Source organism: Nicotiana tabacum, chromosome 5, assembly GCF_000715075.1.
Source record: "Nicotiana tabacum cultivar K326 chromosome 5, ASM71507v2, whole genome shotgun sequence".
Classification (NCBI taxonomy): domain Eukaryota; kingdom Viridiplantae; phylum Streptophyta; class Magnoliopsida; order Solanales; family Solanaceae; genus Nicotiana; species Nicotiana tabacum.
Genome location: NC_134084.1, coordinates 14,368,595 through 14,388,182, shown reverse-complemented (window position 1 = coordinate 14,388,182; position 19,588 = coordinate 14,368,595). Strand labels below are relative to the sequence as shown.

The 19,588-nt window shown below is 36.5% G+C and overlaps 1 pseudogene; it reads left to right on the top strand.

Moving 5' to 3' along the window:
* Positions 1 to 2,082: 2,082 nt before the first annotated feature.
* Positions 2,083 to 5,292, top strand: LOC107820305 (pectin acetylesterase 8-like; annotated as a pseudogene).
* The last annotated feature ends 14,296 nt before the right edge of the window (positions 5,293 to 19,588 follow it).

Below are 19,588 nucleotides of genomic sequence, written 5' to 3'. Positions count from 1 at the left end.
AATTCTTATGTGTGTCAATTTTAATATTTTTAAAATTTTGTTAGTTTTTATAAATTAAATAATTAATTTTTAATTGGACAGGGTATATAACTATGGTTCCACGCTCGATATTTAATTTGACAACATATATTAATTAGTTAGTTCTGTAAGTTTGTTTTATAAATTAAATAATTAATTTTTGTAAAGTGTAATTGGATAGAGTTGTAGTTAGTAGATACTTAAACTACAAAGACTCTACGCTAAAAGGCTCTATATTTTACTATGCTAAAAGGCTCTATATTTTACTACGCTATAAGGCTCTATATTTTACTACGCTAAAAGGTCACTATATTTTTCTACGCTAAAAGGCTCTATATTTTACTACGCTAAAAGGCCACTATTCTTTAAGCAAATAAATAATCTAAACTAAATAAAAACAACAAACATATGAACATAACACTCACGAAATTACATATAAAACAGTAAAAGTAAAAGATATTTATGAACAATTTTATTAACAATAAAAATTATTTCTCAACTTTTAACTATTTTTTTAAACACTAATAATTTAATCCGGGTAAAAATAACATACAAATTTAATCGCAAACATAACACAAATCAACATGCAAACACATTCAAGAAAACAAATATGCATAATTATACGAGTTTTGACATAAATTAAATCAGAATACCTCGATTTATGTTTTTTGAAATGTCGGAAATTTGAAATTTTGAACCCGAAAGAAAGAATCCACACCAAAAAAAAAATTCGCTACTCTTACTGTTACCTCCAAAGCACAAAAGCACATCCATCAAAATCGTTTGAGATTGTGAATTTAAAACCGCAACAAAGAGAGCAGAAACGGTACATGGTGAACATATTTAGAATGGAGTTCGTACTTGATAAAATCAAATGGCAGAAAATCAGCGACACAACAACAACAATAACAACAACGACCCAGTATTATCCCACAAGTGGGGTCTGGGGAGGGTAATATGTACGCAGACCTTACCCCTACCCCGAAGGGTAGAGAGGCTGTTTCCAGGAGACCCTCGGCTCAAAAAAAGCAACAGGAGCCGATATATTAGTACCATAAAAATGCATAATAAAATAACAGCAATATAAGAGATATGAAATACAGAATACGAAATACGAAATAGATGGCTGGTATAGTAAAACTAGCAGGTAAAGCCCTGCATTAATAGACGACCAATTACATTCTTAGTCTAACTCCTAACTGGCTAGTCTCACTCTATTGTGCTGTAGAAATATTCACAAGTTTCCCCTAACCTACAACCTTAATGCTCGACCTCCATAATTCCCTGTCAAGGGCCATGTCCTCAGTAATCCTAAGTCGCGCCATGTCCTGTCTGATCACCTCTCCCCAATACTTCTTAGGTCACCCTCTACCTCTCCGCGTGCCCACTACAGCCAGTCGCTCACACCTCCTCACCGGTGCATCAGTGTTCCTCCTTTGAATGTGCCCGAACCATCTGAGTCTTACATCCTATTATAATTTAATAGGAAAACGTAGTATAATACTATGTTTTCCTAAAACGTAGTACTATACTACGTTTTTCTATAAAAAATAAACTATTAATTAAAACGTAGTATTATACTGTGTTTTACATTAACGAGTAACTTTCCGTTAAACTAAAATGCAATATAATACTGCGATTTAATTAGAAATATAACTTTTTTTTAACTGTATAAAGGCATTTTGAATCTAAAATACCATTATTTAGGTTTCAGGCTCAGAAACAGATCACATGCAATGGCATGCATTAATATCTTTGTCCTGCAAAGCGTAAATGTGCTCCAAAATTAGAAAGCAAGGGTCGCATAGTCAAAAGCATTTTTAGTAACCAAGTTAAAGATAATTTGTCATACAATTCATTTATAAGCAGTTCAAATATTAAGTATGTGGGGGACCGATTTATTTAATTGGCTGTGGAATTTGAAAATAGGCATATCACATGCCGACACTAACCTAATATGGGATACTATTTAATAAAAGCTGGTTACTAAGTTTAGTTATATTACAAAGATTTACTGGTTGATATTATGATCACAGTGCTTATAAAAATGCTCTATTCTTACGCTTCAAAAGCATCCTCTGGTCAATACTCTTTTCTTTCTTCTTCTTTACAACTTTTCAAGCTTTTGTTCAACTTCTGCCGGAGAGAGAGAGAGAAATTTCCCTACACTTATTTTATCTGCTTCTTCAAGTGATGGATTTTTACTCAGTTGTCATGGCTGATGTGTTTTCTAGTACGTATTTTAATTGACTTGTATATATAAAACGTAAATTATTATTAAAAGAATGCTCCAAATGAACTCCGACAGCATTCTCTGTTGTATGTAGTTTTAAAATATTTTATTACTAACGTTTGGTTAATTATATCTCGTTTAGTTTCTCTACTGTGTCTTTGGACGAAAATTGAAGCGGACCTCATTGTTAAAACAACGTTCCTCGATAGTGCCGTAGCTAAAGGCGCAGGTGATTTATTTACGATATTCATTTCTCACTTTTTTAGGCAGTCTTACAATTTTATTACTATTTTTTACTAATAATTTTTTGTTGATTTTGTCATGATAGTATGCTTGGATGGAGGTGCTCCTGCATTCCACTTTCATCCAGGAACTGACTCTGGAGTTTATAACTGGCTCATTCACCTTCAGGTTAACTAATTAAACTCAGAACTTTATGATATTTTACTTTAAATTTTGGCTAATCTTCAACTTTGAATTTCCAGGGTGGAGGGTGGTGTGAAACCACTTCCGATTGCCAAAATCGCGCGGCTACGGACTTATCTTCAAAAAATATGCCAACTGAAGCTCATTTTACTGGAGTTCTAAGCAGTGATCCTCAACTAAATCCAGGTGGTTAATACATTATTTATATGTATTTACAGCATTTTTAGTTTTTGAAGGTGTGCATGTTTGTGGCACTAATACTAAGTAATGAAAAGATATTCTCAACAATGTTTTTCAGACTTCTACAACTCGAACCTAGTCAAGATTAGATATTGTGACGGAGGTCATATACTGGTGATATTGAAGAAGTTGACCCCGTAAGTTAGAATCTTCTCATTAGTTGGTTTTAATTTGAAGTGTAAAATGTTACTCTCTAACTAGAAATGCCAAAAAATTTCAGGTTACAAACCTCCACTACAGAGGGGCAAGAATTTTTTACGCAATCATGGAGGAATTGTTATACGGTAAAGGAATGATATTTCCTCAAAATGTATGTCTCATTTCCCCGTTATTGTCCTCTTATTTCTCTCCAATTAATTAAGTGACTGAAATACAAAAAATGTTCCAAAATTTCTATGACAGGCCATTCTTAGTAGGGTTGGGTGCAATCCTACATTGTGACAAATTCAGACTTTTTTTCCCATTAACTGCTAGAGTTAAATGCATCTCTGATGTTGGCTTTTTTGTCAATGTGTAAGTTTACGCTATTACTTTCCCTTCAAATTCTAAACGATATTGTGCCTTTTGATTCTTTAAAATTAGATAAACAACAGTTTGATTCCCAAGGAGGCCGATCCTTATAATAAGTGGATAAATTGCAAGACAAATATAAATTATTGCTCACCTGCTCAACTTCAAACTCTCCAAGGTGTATATATATATATATATTAGCCAGTTTATTTTCTTTTAATCCGATCATATGATAATTCCTCTCTCACACACTTGTGTTTGAGTTGTTGTTCATCAGATTTTAGGTTTGAAATTTTTGGAGGCATTGAACGAACTAGGACCAAATACATCAAGAGGATATTTCATTTCCTCTTGCCATTCCCATCTTGGCATTGAAATACTAAGTCACTGGTCCTCCAATAACTCTCCAACTTTAGCTAACAAGGTAACTTTGCTTTCTTTCCTTTTTTTCTTCTTTTTATATTGTATAATTTTCAGCTTTCCTTATGTTGTTATTTGAAAATAAACTCATACGCAGACAATTGCTGAAGCTGTTGGAGACTGGTTTTTTGATAGGAGTGGGTTTCAAGGGGTTTATTGCCCCTATCCTTGTGGCAAAAATTGCCATTAGAGGTGCTCATACATGTAGTACTACGTACTATTTTTGTATTTTAAATGTTTTATTTTTCTTTTAACAAGGGAAAGGCTGCATAAGACTTTAAGACGAACTCTCTTTTATTTTTTTTATGTCAAGGAACGAAATCGATGGAACTCTAACTTATATGATTAGAAAATTAGATTTGATTAGAACAATTAGTTTAGTAAAATAATTCAGACTAAGGAGATACATTTGATGGCCTATATTGTACTAGAAAACTTCAGATAATATTTGGTAAATTCATTCAATGTAAGTTTAATTACTGCATGCTTGCACTCGATGAATGTACCCATATATCACTTTCATAATTGACAATAAAACATGCATAACGTTTTTGAAACTCCTAAAAGAGTAAATAAATTTGAACCAAACGTTACAATGTCAAAGACTATTTACGAACCATCTATTATTTGAAAAAAAGAATAACAAGTAAACCTCTCTTGTGTCTCACACAAATTTGATAAAGCATTACCAATCAGAATAAAACTATTTTACAGACATAGTTTGGCTATCAAAATTGCGTAAGCAAACTTATTTTAATTTATTTGTCTTTCGAAATTATTTGTGTACTTCTTGCTATATGTATTTGGGCATTTAACACTTTAAAAGGATGCGTTCTTGTTATAAGGTGCCGTTTAGTTTTAGGAAAGAAGCTTAGCAAGAATTTATTGGCACTCACATAAGTATTATTTTGCAGGAAATATAAATCAAATAAACATGTATCGTAAGCAAATTATGACATTGTTGCAAATTTGCATTTTTGTCTTGGTTTAATTTCCTGGGACATTGGTAACTTGTAGAACTCGTGAAGAAATAGAGTACCTTTGCTATCTGGATTGTGTGGAAGCCTATACAAAATTAATAGTTGGGACCTATTTAAGGATCTTACTGGAGAACAAATTATTGAAAAGTGCAAAAGGGGTGAAAGATATTAGCCATGTGAACTTGATGGAGAAATTGTTATGTAGTCCATAATAATTGTTATTATGTTATATGATTCTTTTTATAGGAGATCAATAAAAAATAACACAAAAGAGCTATAAATAAAACACGAGAGGTCTTTATAAAGTTATTTCTATTCAAATTGTAAGTGCGCAAAAAACAATATTTCCTCTCATATTGACATCATTGATCATATCCAAAATTAATTATTGACTTCTCCGTAATCGAACCTAGCATCGACCCCTGTTGATAACCTATCCTATATAAAAGGCAATATTTCCTCTCATATTGACATCACTGATCATATCCAAAATTAATTACTGATTTCTCCGTAATTGAATCTGTCATCGACTCTGTTGATAACCTATCCTCTATATATATAAAACCGGTCCAACCTCTCTTATTAGGTTAAAAACTTAAAATTATTGGTTGGTATTCCTCGTTTAAAACTTAAAAGTATAGTGATGGAAATACTAATTTGTTCATTGTACGAGGGATAAAGTGAAATAAACAAAATGGAAGGAAATATTACATAAGGACAAGATGAATTAGAGGGAAAAAAGGATAACGTTTGAGAAAGAAATCCATCAAACTTCTTCCTTATTAGGGTGCAAAATGCAAAGAATTCCTACTTGCAAAATGCAAAGAATTCCTACTTAATAATTCTTTTTTATTTCATCCATATACCCGCAGTAAATGTTTCTACTCAATTATATCATTTAAATCCCATCAAACAATTCTTTATAACTAATATTGTCATAAAGTTGTGAGATAATTTGGTATAAGGTGTATATGTGTTTGTAACGTTTAGCATCCAAAATTATGTCTAAACTAGGCAGGAGAACTTGGCTAATTTTCCTACTCTGATAGCATCTCTGAACGGTAGGTAACCGTTGGTTCCGATATGACAAAGTCAGTCACCTTGCAGTTAACCATCTTTGTTCCATCTTTTCTTCTTCTGAGTGTCTTATCGTCGATGGACAACAGGCGAATATTCCTGCATTGCCCCTTGTTGGTCCCGAGGGACGGAAGAGGCTAGGTTAGCCGGTAGAGTTCTTTGCTCATAATGCTTGGCATTACTATAGCCGCATCAGTCTTCCTTCCTAAGAAACAAGAGAGAGAAGCAGCTCAATTTCAAAGGTTAGGGGCGATAGCCACTCATGCAGAACGAGGAAGAGGGGAGTTGGCACAATATGTAATCCATAGGGTATAGAAGCGGGAAGTTCCCATTCAAAAGGATTCTATCTAGTCTGGCCCAGATACAATTGATATTTTATACTTTAATACCATACAAGAGGGGGGTGATTTGTGTGGTATCCAATTTTTTGCTTAAACTGATTATGGAACAACCTAGTTCTTCTAAGTGTTCCTTAACCTACTATTACAAAAATAATAAATGCAGAAAGTAAAGAACACAAGTATTTTACGTGTAAAACACATGGCTCAAAAAGTGAAAAAATCACGACCCACTTCCTAGTAGGATTTTTCCAAACTCTTCACTAAATCACTGAGCCAAAAACATCATTTACAAAACACTTTTGTAAACTTAGGACTAACTCTAATCCCGTTGTAGTAAACAGCCTCTAACTATTGCGTCAACCCCAAGTTAACTCTAACTTGAAAACTCTGAGTACCTATTACAATTGCTTCTAGATAAAGCTGAAAGGTATAATATGAAAATACCTACTACAATTTAACTAGAATAAAAGACAGACAATTGGAACTGGTTCTTCTATTTGGTTCACATAGCTTTCGGTTTGCACACTTGAATCACACACGAACTGCTTACAAAAAGCCTTGCTATTTGCTCTCAATTCACGTTTAACTTCTGCCTTTGTGCGTCACCTGCAACTGAGAACATCCTATAATATATAGAGTTTGTAGATAAAGAAATAACTGGAGTTCTAATGCTACTCTCCATTGGTGGAAGAGTTCTAGTTGATCTCAAGTTCTAACTCCTTCCCTATCTTGGATAATGTTCTCTTTGAGTAAGGAGTCATTCTCCTTATCAATTATGCAACCTTTTCGATCAGGTACTAAATATACCAATTTAAGCTTATCTCTTTCACGTGCATCCCACATGCTCGAATCTACCCGTTTCTATACACCACAAGGGATGGACCTGGTTCATGCCTGAACTTCCTTTATCAATCTTCAAAACTAACCTTCACTTGGGCCAACAAATTTCCCCTTTTTGATGATAACAAAATCTGTGCTTTTCATAAGCTTAGGCCCTGTTTCAACTTAGCTCAACATCAACACAATGTTAGAAACATTTTTTCTTTTTATCACTTATCATTAAGGACCAGGTTTACTAGGTTATAAACATCACTGTTTAATGCTAAACATCACTTGTTTAAAGCAAAACCTTTTCCCCTCTTTTGAAATCATCGAAAAGTTGCGTACACAATGTGTAATACCCAGATTTTAAAACTTACTCATGGCCACTGAGGCTATCCCAATGCAATCATGTATTAATCATCATTGATCGAGCTAAGAATTTCAACCATCAAAGAAATATAAACAAACAGTTAGAGCAAAAACTAGTAGATTTCATTATTCATTGATAGGTGATATGATTCTTCCACAAAGCATAAAAGGAAATAAAAATATTGAAAACATGAGCAAACAGTAAAACATCCCAAACTGGGTCGCTGAAGGAGCTATACTAGGCTAGGAAGTTAAGGCTTGGAAGAACTAGGTGCTGGGTTATTGGCTTAGAGAAGTTTCAGCATGTCTTGAAGAATTCCATCATTCTTCTCCTTTTCTCTTGAAAGTTCAGTTCTGAGAGCATCTCCCTCAGATTCTACCTTAGCTAACCTTGTCTTTAGCATTGCTATCTCACCCTCTTTTGCCTCACTTTCCTACACCAAGGATCTGACCTTGCTATTGACTGGTGCCTTCTTGGATGAACAAGATTCATTAGGAGTGGCAAGAACCTCATAGTCACAAACACTTAGAGTTTTCGCCCCAAAGTGATCTTTTTTTGTAGCTACCTCTCACTTCTCCAAAAGCACCTTAAAATGTGCAAGCACATCTGTGAGAATGAAGCCATAGGGAATGGCATGAGACAGTGCCATTGATAACCCTATCAAGAAGCTGAATTATAAACCCAGGCCAATTTATTTGCCTCCCACTATCTAAACACTCCATGAGAGCCAAATCCATAAAGTTTACAATTTGCCTCCTTTCCTGCCTTGGCATAACGCATTTGATGACAAATTCAAACAACACTTTGTGGGATGACTTCATCTCACTCTTGTACACAGCCTTGGGCTCCAATTCCTCCTCATTGTTACTGAACTTTCTAGTAATGGCAAGGGCAGTAGGAAGGTTTTCTAGGATTGGCCACTTAAGCTTTGTGTAGTCATTGTACCCCTCAGCAGGTACACCTAGAGTTTCACCCAACTCATTCATATCAAAAGAGATTTGCACCCCTTTCACCAAGCTATAACCCTTTCATCTTGTACTGCCGCATTTGCCATAAACTCCACTATTTCATCCCTAGCCAACCTGCCATCCATCTGAAGGACCATGTCCTTCCAGCCCTGCACTTCTAATTTATTCAACAGCAGCACCATTCTTTCCTCCTCCAAATCCTTGAGGAGTCTACCCTTCAGAATAGTTCTTTTGCCAAACTTGGCCATCTTTTCCTTTTCATTATTTGATTCATCTTCCTCTTCTCCACTGCATTCCTCTTCTTCAGCAATTTTTACTTGTTTGGGTTTCACTGCAGACCTGGCCCTTTTTGACCGGGTAGATGGTTCAGCAGACTTTGACGTAGGAGTAGACTTCTTGGTGGAAGTCTTGGCTTTCTTAGGCTTGAGAGTCTGAACCTCCACTTCAGCATTTTAATCTTCATCTTAATGGACCAAGTTTATCTCATCCACATCAACAGTCTCAACAGGCTCTCCCACTTTCTTTTTCCCTTTGTCCATCCGTTTCTTTTTGGTTTCTTCTAATGCTTTCTGCATCACTTCCTCATTCTACTTCAGTTGACTTCTTGTGGCTCTTCCTCTTGTGGGAGGAATCTCAATAGTGTCAGAGGGAGCAACCTTTCTTTTCTTGTTAGCCCTAGTAGTTCCAGGGGTCTTAGCAATGGAAGTTCTCTTCTTCTTGGGATTGTAGCTGTCACCTACTTTTTTCAATAGGTCTGTGAGGTTTTCTTCAACTGATGAACCATGTTCATCTGCCTTTTTCCCAAGGTTAACTAGCCCTTCAGCGGCTTCGCCAAAACCACTTCCCCTATTTTCTTGACACTTTCCTCTACTTTATCTGATTCTGCTCCACAAATAGCCATTTTACCTTTATCAGAAGTAGGTGAAGAATCAACCACTCTTCTCCCCATTCCCCTTTCTTCACTTCGAGCACTCTCACTCTCTTTTTCTTTTTCCTTTTTATTTTTACCGCCTCTTTTTCTCGACTCCGGAGTTTCTACATCCACCACATATCCAACCAAAGTAAACCTATTTTCTAGATTTTCATCTCACACAGAAATAACCTCATTAGTAGTTTTTATTCTAGAATTTACCTGTTCATTTTTAGAAGACCTAGTTTATTCCCCCCTCAGTAGTAGACTTGAAGGAGTCGTCAGAGTTCTAGGGTTCTTGGGCTTGGCTAGCTTTTAATTATGCGTTTAATTTCTTTGATAGTTCTTTCCCAGAAGCTTCCTTGCGAGCAAGCATCTTAACTCTTCTTTTATTAGGGTAAGGAGTGGTTGAAGATGAGGAGTTTGGTGGGAGAGTACCAGGGTTATCAAAGTGGTTAGTCATTTTGTGCTTGGTTCTTGGAAGAAAGAAAAAAGGTAGATTGAATTTTGGAAGTTGAGAGACGATTGAGAGAAATTTCGACGGTTTTGAGAATTAAAAAGAGAAGGCAGAAATGATGATGATCAATTTAAAAGGAGTGGATAATTAATGGGTAACAATAGGCTTCATCAATTTTTTAGAAGTCTAATCGAACCGAAATTTCAGTTTGAATAGACGGTGGACTCTTTCCTAGGATCTAGGTGATTTAATTTGGCTAGGACTCTTTTGAACGGAACTGGTTCAAATTTATTGGATAGGTTAAAGAGATATTTGAACTTAGGTAGGACTGTTCTCAGGATTCAAATATCATTATTTATAATTATGCAGAGTGTAGAAAATATACCTTGTTATCCTGATGAACCAAGTTCTTCATTGATAAGTCTCTTGTGTAAGTCTAAATTTGCCAAAATAGAGAAAATAACATATGAGCTTAATGAATCATTTTAACACATGTCACAAGAGTATACTATTGAAAGTATGAGATTGAGCAAAAATTAGTCTAATTATATACACATTTTACAAAATTTCTAACTAATTTTTTTTCATTTTTTTTTCGTTTAGCATTGAACTGGTCCTTTTAGGTGATCTTAATCATCCCTAATTCCAACATGTTCCTCTCAAAATGAATAGTGATTAAGTCTTTCTCATAGTTGTGCCTCAAAAATTATGTCTAAAATCTATGTGCTTAGTTCTCTTATGAGGAACCGGGTTCTTTGTCATACTAATGGCATTAGTGTTATCATAAAATATAGGGATGCAACCAACATCAATTCCAAAGTCCAACAATTGTTGTTTGATCCACAACAATTAAGCACAACATGAAGCAGCAACAACATACTCAACTTTAGTAGTAGATAAGGCCAATAAATTTTGCTTTTTGGTATCCCATGACACAAGACATGAACTAAGAAATTGAGCCATACCTAAGGTGCTCTTCCTATCCACAAAGAAACCTGCATAATCAGCGTCAGCATATCCCACTAGGTTAAAATTTCTACCTTTTAGATACTAAAGGCAAAGGTCAGTGGTTCCTTTCAAGTATCCCAATATTCTCTTGACAACAGTCAAGTGGGACTCCTTTGGATTTGCCTGAAATCAAGCACAAAGACCTACATTGAAAACAATGTCAGGTCTGCTAGCAGTAAAATACAAAAGAGAACCAATCATTCCCCTATGTAACTTCTGATCAACGCATGAACCAGGTTCATATATATCCAATTTTGTGGTTGTTGCTATAGGAGTATCGATTTCTTTTGATTCTTTCATTTTAAACCTTTTAAGCAACTCTTTCACATATTTCTGCTGATGGATCATAGTTCCATTTGAGTTTTCTTTAATTTGTAAGCCTAAAAAGAAATTAAGCTCACCTATTATACCTATTTCAAATTCACTACCCATTAGTTTTGAAAATTCCTTACTTAATTTATCAGTAGTTGCTCCAAAGATTACAACATATATCTGTACTACTTGGAGGCCTGTACCTTTTTCCTTCAAGAATAAAGTATTATCGATTTTACCTCTCTTGTAGCCATGCTCAAGTAGGAATTTTGATAATCTTTTATACCATGCTCTAGGAGCATGCTTGAGCCCATAGAGTGCTTTATCAAGTTTGTACACATAATCCGAACACTCATTGCGTTCAAACCCTGGAGGTTGCTTAACAAACACTTCTTCCTTTAAATAGCCATTGAGGAAGGCACTCTTGACGTCCATCTGGTGAAGATTAAATTCCATGTAAGAAGCAAAGGCTATGAGGAGTCTTATTGCTTCAAACCTTGAAACTGGTGCAAAGGTCTCATCATAGTCTATGCCATCCTTTTGGCTATATCTTTGAACTACTAATCTTGCCTTGTTCCTTGTAATAGTTCCATCTTCATCAAGTTTATTTCTGAAGATCCATTTTATGCTAATTACTGATCTGTCCTTGGGTCTTGGAACTAAATGCCAAACTTGACTCCTTTCAAATTGGTTGAGTTCATCTTGCATTGTATTTACCCATTCTGCATCCTGCAAAGCCTCAAAAATATTTTTAGGTTCAATAAGAGATAAGAAAGCATCAAAAGCACAGAGATTCTTTAATGAAGATCTAGTTTTAATTCCAGAGGTTGGATTAGTAATTATGTTCTTGATGGGATGAGAACTTTGGTATTTGTAAGGTTTTACAACCAACTAGTTTCCTCTTGATGTTTCTCCAATGTTTTGTTGCTGAGGAACAGGCTCATGGATAGTTTCCATCGAGGTATTAGATTCAGTTCCTCTTTGTTCAGTTCCCACTGTCAGGTTGCCCTGAATAGAAGAACATGCTCCATCACATGTTTCTTCTTCTGGTGCAGCTTCAGCCTAGGCTGTGATTTCATTTAAACTTCTTACCAGCCCAATTGCTTCATCTTTATTTTCCTGTCTCTTAGAAAAAATGTTAGTTTCATCAAAAACCACATGGATACTTTCTTCTACACACATAGTTCTTTTGTTGTATACTTTATAAGCTTTACTATGTGAAGAATATCCCAAGAATACTCCTTCATCACTTATGTGATCAAACTTACATAGAGAGTCTTTACCATTATTGTCTCCTCGTAACTCTCGATGAAGTTGTTCTTGCTTGGGCCATAACTCATGAATTTGGAGTGATGGCGGAGATGCTCGATCAACCATATTTGCAAAAGAATATTGCAACCTTCAAAAAACTTAGCCCCGGACTTACACAATGTTAATGCTCAATAGATGTCTGCCAATATAAGCGGAGCAAGCATGTGATCTTCTTTGGCAGTGAGGACTTGCGCAATTCTGGCCATGCAGATATCTATTGTCCCTTCTGCATTTGGGAAGACCATAATTCCCAGAAATGCCACTATGAAAGCAAAGCGACGATGAATTTGCCAGGTACTCTTATTTTGTTTGTTGTTTTATCCTTTTTCATGTGTTTCAATCCAGTTGAATGCCCAAACCTTGAATACATGAAGTAAAAGGAACATCATCCTTTGTTTATATTGGTTTTCTTCATTTGCTTACCGATGTTCAAGAGATCAAAGAATCGGTGCACAGAGGGAGGCCTTGCGAATATAAGTTGCTGATTTCTCAAGTCCCGGCCAAAACCATCATATTCGGCTATTTCTTCCAAAGTGGGAGTAAGCTCAAAATCTGAGAAGTGGAAGACGTTGTGGGCGGGATCCCAAAAAGTTACCAAGGCCTTAATCAGGTCATCCCGCGGTTTAACATTCATAATATCTGTGAGAGCGCCCAAATACTCTGTTACCCAATCCTGACCATCTTTATCTCAGTCATACGGACCCAACCCTTGTGTTGAGTCCCCAAAGTCAAATGGACATGATGCAAACAAACTTTCGTACTAGGGATCCAACATAAGGCTATATTATTCTAGGTTTAAACCTGGGGGTGTGTTCTAGACATGGCTTAGCCAAGCGGACAGCTTGAGCCGAGGTGGGGGCAATGTACCGGGAGCACGAAAGTCTGCCCAGCCTAGTTACTGATCCAGCCTCGTTCTATTTGGTATGACTTCTAACAGAAAAGTGGGACACGCGTAAGTGTGCACCATATTTTTAGAAGACTCAGAAGGAAGGTGTAAGAAAACAGTTTAACACAGTTAAAATAATATCAAAGGGGTAAATAAGCGACAATTTAACACATTTGGCCCACAAACACAATAATATAAACAATAATAAAGCCAAGTACAAATTACATTAACAAGCTCGAATTGTGAACCCTGAACCAGCGATTCTGGGTTCGATCCCCAGCAGAGTCGCCAGAGCTGTCACACCTCCTTTTTCCCGAGGGGATAGGGAGTTTTTCCAATTAAAGTGACATTAATCGATTTGATATTATTTGTTCAATTCAAGGATCGCCACTTGGAATATTTGTTATGGTCTCCCAAGTCACCAGTTTATTTCAAATTCCAAATCGAGGAAGTTTGACTCTGTTTAAAGTCCGTGAAACCAAAAGACCGGGTAAGGAATTGTGTTAACCCGGGAGAAGGTGTTAGGCATTCCCAGGTTCTATAGTTTTAGCACGGTCGCTTTAATCATACCTGGATTAATTAATTTTTTTAATTATTCATTTTAGAACCTATGTATATTTTACTTTTTACCGTTTTTTTAATTATGGCGTTTATGAATTTATCTTGAAAACGGATCACATGTGTGTAAATTGATTTTATTTGGGTAGATAAAATCATGTCACGCGTATGTGTACACAATTAATCATGCTTTATTAATTAAAGATCTTTTGACCAAAGTCGCGTGAACGCGTACTTTGATTTATTTTGTAAATCATAATTATGTCACGCGAAAGTGTACATAATCGTGATAATGAATTAAATGGTGCCTAAAGTATTCTACAAATATTCATTTTAGAAATCGTGATCGTGTCACATGAATGTGTACATAAACAGATCTATTCACCTTTTTCCTTTACACTATACAGTTAAAAATTAACAAAGCTAAATCACACTAAAATAAATACGGAAGTACTTAATAAGACGATTATCAATATACTAATAACAATACATAAACTATTACTACCCAAAAACTCGTGTCACAATCCACGAACATACTAAGAATATTTTCAAGTATTAGTCTGAAAGAAAAGTACATCTGTCTCGAAAGAAAATAAAACAGGAATGAGGAACATATGAGGGGACACCAGGGCCTGCGGATGCCTGCAGGACTACTGTGATGACCCAAAAGGTCATCTCTTCTTTTAGAAGTCAAGTCCGTGTTCCGAGGCCTTAAAAACCTCCTTTTATCTTTCCTCAATTTGGTGCGCAGTCCGGGCGCGATTCCGAGAAGCCTTTATGTAAAAATTTGAGAAAATAATAATTTTTGCCTTTAAAAGTTGATTTTTGTTATCTTCTGTCAATGTTTTGGGTAAACGGACTCGGATCCGTATTCTGACGGTCCCGAAGAATCCGTAATATAATATGGGACCTGGGCATATGCCCGGAATCAAATTTCGAGGTCACTAGCCTGAGAAATGAATTTTTTGAAGGAAATTGATAAGACTGAAAATGTAATAATTTAAGAGATTTGATCTTGTTGGTATCGGGCCCGTATTTTGGTTCTAGAGCCCGGTACAGGTCCGTTAAGATATTTAAACCTTATCTGTAAAATTTGGTGAAAACAGAATTGATTCGACGTGATTCGGACCTTTGGTTGAGAAAATAGAAGTTTTGAAACTATTTTGAAAATTTCATGCAATTTGGTGCTAAATTCATAGTTCTAGGTATTATTTTGGTGATTTGATCGCATGAACAAGTTTGTATGATGTTTTAAGACTTGTGTGCATGTTTGGTTTAGAGCCTCGAGGGCTCGGCTGAGTTTTGAATAGGCTACGTAGTGATTTGGACTTAAGGAATTTTACTGGTGTGCTTCAGGTCTGCAGAATTCGCATTTGCGTAGTCTGGCTCGCAAATGCGATGCTCGCGAAGTTCAGTATTTGCGATCAGAAGGCTGGGAGGGGACCTTCACTTTTGCGAAGTTCAGTATTGTAAATGCGATGAGAACAGGCCGCATTTGCGAACACTTGTTTGCATTTGCGATGCTAGTAAGACCAGGCCATTATTCACATTTGCGAACCTGGGATCGCAAATGCGATACCTACAACTGTTCAAAATATAACTTTGACGGAATTTTCTCCCATTCTTCACATTTTTCAAATCCTAGAACTATAGAGGCAATTCTCCCAAGACAAAATCTTCTACAAAACTTTGGTAAGTGATCCTAACCCACTTTCTTTCACTTTTCCATCACATTTCATGAATTTCCAACCGAAAATCTAATATTTCTATGGTAGAAATTGGGGGTTTGGGTAGAATTAGGGTTTTTTATAAATTGAGGATTTAGACCTCAATTTGGGGTCGGATTCCAAAACCAATTGTATATCCAGGCTCGGGGGTGAATGGGTAATCGAGTTTTGGTCCAAATTTTGAGTTTGGACCAAGCGGACCCGGGGTCGAATTTTGACTTTTTGGGGAAAATATTGGAAAACCAATAATTATGCATTGGAATTTATTTCTTTAGCATTTATTGATGTTATAAAGTTAATTATGACTAGATACGAGTACATTGGTGGTGGAATCTAGAGGTAAAGCGGTATTTGAGCTTTGAAATACTCTTTGGCTTGAGGTAAGTATTTGGTTTAACATTGGCTTGAGGGATTAGGGATTCCCGACTTATTTGATATGTGAAATTCCATGAGTGTGGCGTATAGTTGTGGTGACGAGTGCCTATACGCCGCCAAATTATCTGTTTAGCCGGTTTCCTTCCCTGTTTCTTAATATATTGCTTTCCTGTCTTAACTGCTACTTGCTTATTGATGCTTCCTTGCCTAATTGCTTCTTGTTAAATGTTGTTTTCTCTATTGAAGGTATTAATTATTCCGCAGTTTCATTATATTACATTGTTGGTTTAAATTGGTTTATTGGTGCTTCATGGTGCACTTTGGTTGGTCTCGCTATGTTGTAGTAATTGATGAAGTTTCATAACTGTATAGACCTCCCATTGTTATGATTTGAGGTATAAATATTGTGGAGGGTTTGAGCTAAACAGTGAAATACTTATTTTATTTTGTGATTGGTACTGATATGATGGGATCGGGTTGCACGCCGCAACAGGAGGAATAAATGTGGAATGTGATTGTCTGGTGGGATCGGGTTGCACGCTGCAACAAGTAGTAATAAGGGTGGACATGTGGGATCGGGTTGCCCGCCGCAACAGGAGGAATAAGGATTATATATTGAGAAGTAATAAGGGTAGACTGGTGGGACCGGGTTGCACGCCGGAACAAGGAGTAATAAGGGTGGATACTCATATTATTATTGATAATATGGTGGGATCGGGATGCGTGCCACATCATTTATTGTTTATGTATTCCTCTTCTGTAGAGATTCATTGTTGTGGTATTAAAACTCTTTTAAGGATTGGTTATAGCTGAGTATTGGTAGAACAACTGGTTTCGTGTTTATTTAATGCAAGTTACTATCCTATTTTATTCCGTATCTTCTTTTTGCCTTATTATAAACTGTTGCAGGATATATATTGTTTATACCCCGCCGTAGCCTCGTCACTACTTCGTCGAGGTTAGGCTCGGCATTTACCAGTACATGGGGTCGGTTATACTGATACTGCACTCTGCACTTTCTGTATAGATTTCGGACTTCGTAGTGGCTGATCGAGAGGTCGGTTGCTGATACTTCACTCAGGAGACCCAAGGTAGTCCTGTAGGCGTCCAAAGGCCCTGGCGTCCCCTCCTATATTTACATTATTTATGTTTTACTTTTTTCGAGACAGATGTATTTTCTTTCAAACCATTACTTGTAGTATTCACAGAATGTTGGTGAGTTGTGACACCAACTATGTTCAAATCATCAAATATGATATTGGATCTAGGGCATATCTACTATATCCCTAACAATCTCCCACTTGCACTAGAGCCAATAGCTCTTGTACTTCATTCCCTATTTCCACTTGTTCTTGCCAAACTCATTTGCGCCAAGAGCTTTAGTGAATGGGTTTGCAATATTTTCCTTTCCATCAACCTTTTGAATCTCAACGTCTCCACATTTAATGATTTCTCTTATCATGTGATACCTTCGCAGAACGTGTTTGGACTTTTGGTGTGATTTTGGTTTTGTGCTTGAGCAATGGCTCCAGTGTTGTCATAACAATGGAACTGCACCTTCTATTGAAGGAAACACACCGAGTTCAATTAAGAACTTTTCCATCCATACAACTTCCTTAGTTGCTTCACTAGCTACTATATATTCAGCTTCAGTTACTGAATCAGCTACTATAGCCTCTTTGGAAAATTTCCAACTCACTACATCACCATTTAAGGTGAATATATAACCAAAAACAGATTTGCTATCATCTATCTGAAGAGAAACTTGCACAGTATAACATTCAAGTTTTAATTCAGAATCTCCATAAATGAAGAATTGGTCTTTAGTCCTTCTTAAGTACATAATAATGGTCACCACCTTCCAGTGTTCCTCACCAGGATTAGCCTAATATCGGCTAGTCACTTCAAGTGCATAAGTCATATCAGGATGTGTACATGTCATGGTATACATGATAGCTCCCACTACACTAGCGTATGTGTGATGATCCAAAAATGTCATCTTTAATTTAAATATTTATTTCTGTGTTTTATGAAAATGTCGAGAACTTACCTGATATAAGTTTAGTGTCACCTGAATAGTTAATGTTAATGCCGTTCATTTTCTAGTAAAATATTACTTATGAGACCAATGTTGGTATTGTTTTCATGTTGGGTTACGTTGATTGGATTATGTCTATGTTGTTAGGATTGGTTTCTCAGATTCTCTGACAGGTGGATAGTCCCAGTCATAAAGGAAACTCTGGTAAAATTTTTGGAAATTTTGGCAGTTAGTAAAAATTCGGGAAATTGAAATGTGCGAAAGAAGAGGTAAGTTATGTTATGCGTTTAGGGGCGGACTCTACTTCTCATTCGACGACCTATTAACATGATGGATACCAATTGGATATGATAGCAATTTTATGAAACATACTATAAGTGATATGAAGTCTAAGGAAGGTTCTAAGTCTAAGCCAAGTTGGAAAATTACATAATAGACTAAAGTTGTAAATGAGTACGCGCAAGACCTCACTTTGGACGAGAATATCTACATGGATATAACGATTTGTGTGATGCACAACCTACCAAATTAAATATCTTTGAGTCTAGTTTCCAGAGTATCAAACCGTTTGTCATTTGGAGGTGCATATAGAAAGTTTTGACTATTTTACCGAATCTGTGTCATAAGCGCACCCAGGCGCGCGGCCGCGTCGCGACTACGCCGCGACCGTGCCGATTTAAAAGATTTCTGCCTGTGAGCGTGGCAGGAGCACAGGAAAGCACGAAAAATACCTATAATACCCCTGGGCAGTGTAAAAACCGAATGGATCCAATATTTCTTCCATTTTTGGTCATTCAAGCACGAATTTGGGCGATTCCAAAGGGGGTTTTCATGATTTCGACTTGGGTAAGTGTTCTATATCCGGAAGTAATTACATTTCATGAATCTATATTAATATGTGTTCTATACTGAATTATGTGCAGCGTGCTAGGCTAGAATCACTTATTGCCTTAATATGAAATTTTGTCATTTCTGTATATTTTTCTGTTGTTGCTGTGTATTTATTTGGGACTACGGATATGGGATTATGGTAGCTTCCCCTTGTCTATTTATTTTGGAACTACGGATGTGGGATTTTGGTAGATCATCCTGCACAGTTATATGGAACTACGGGAATGTACCCGGAAGATTCCCCAAGTACTGGGTATTTACATTTGGGACTGTGGAACAGGATTTCGGTAGATCTCCGCGCTCTATGAGTTGAACTACGGGACGGGATCCCAGGAGATCTATTGGATATGTACACATGGGACTACAGGACGGTATCCTGGGAGATCCTCGATCGTTATTATTGGTGCTGAGCTGTATTTCCTTTTCGTGTTACCTTATTTCTGTATAGTTGTTGTTGTCATATACATCTTGTGTTATTTTACTGCTGTACTTATTTATACTGTTCTACTCTATACTGTTGATCTTTATATTTTATTTAACCTTACTAGGGCGCTGAACTTCCTCGTCACTACCCAACCGAGGTTAGACTTGGCACTTACTGAGTACCATTGTGGTGTACTCATGCCCCTTCTGTGCATGTTTTTCATGTGCAGATCCAGGTGCCGCTACTCAGTCCTACCATCCTTTAGGGAGGCGACTGCTCTAGAGAC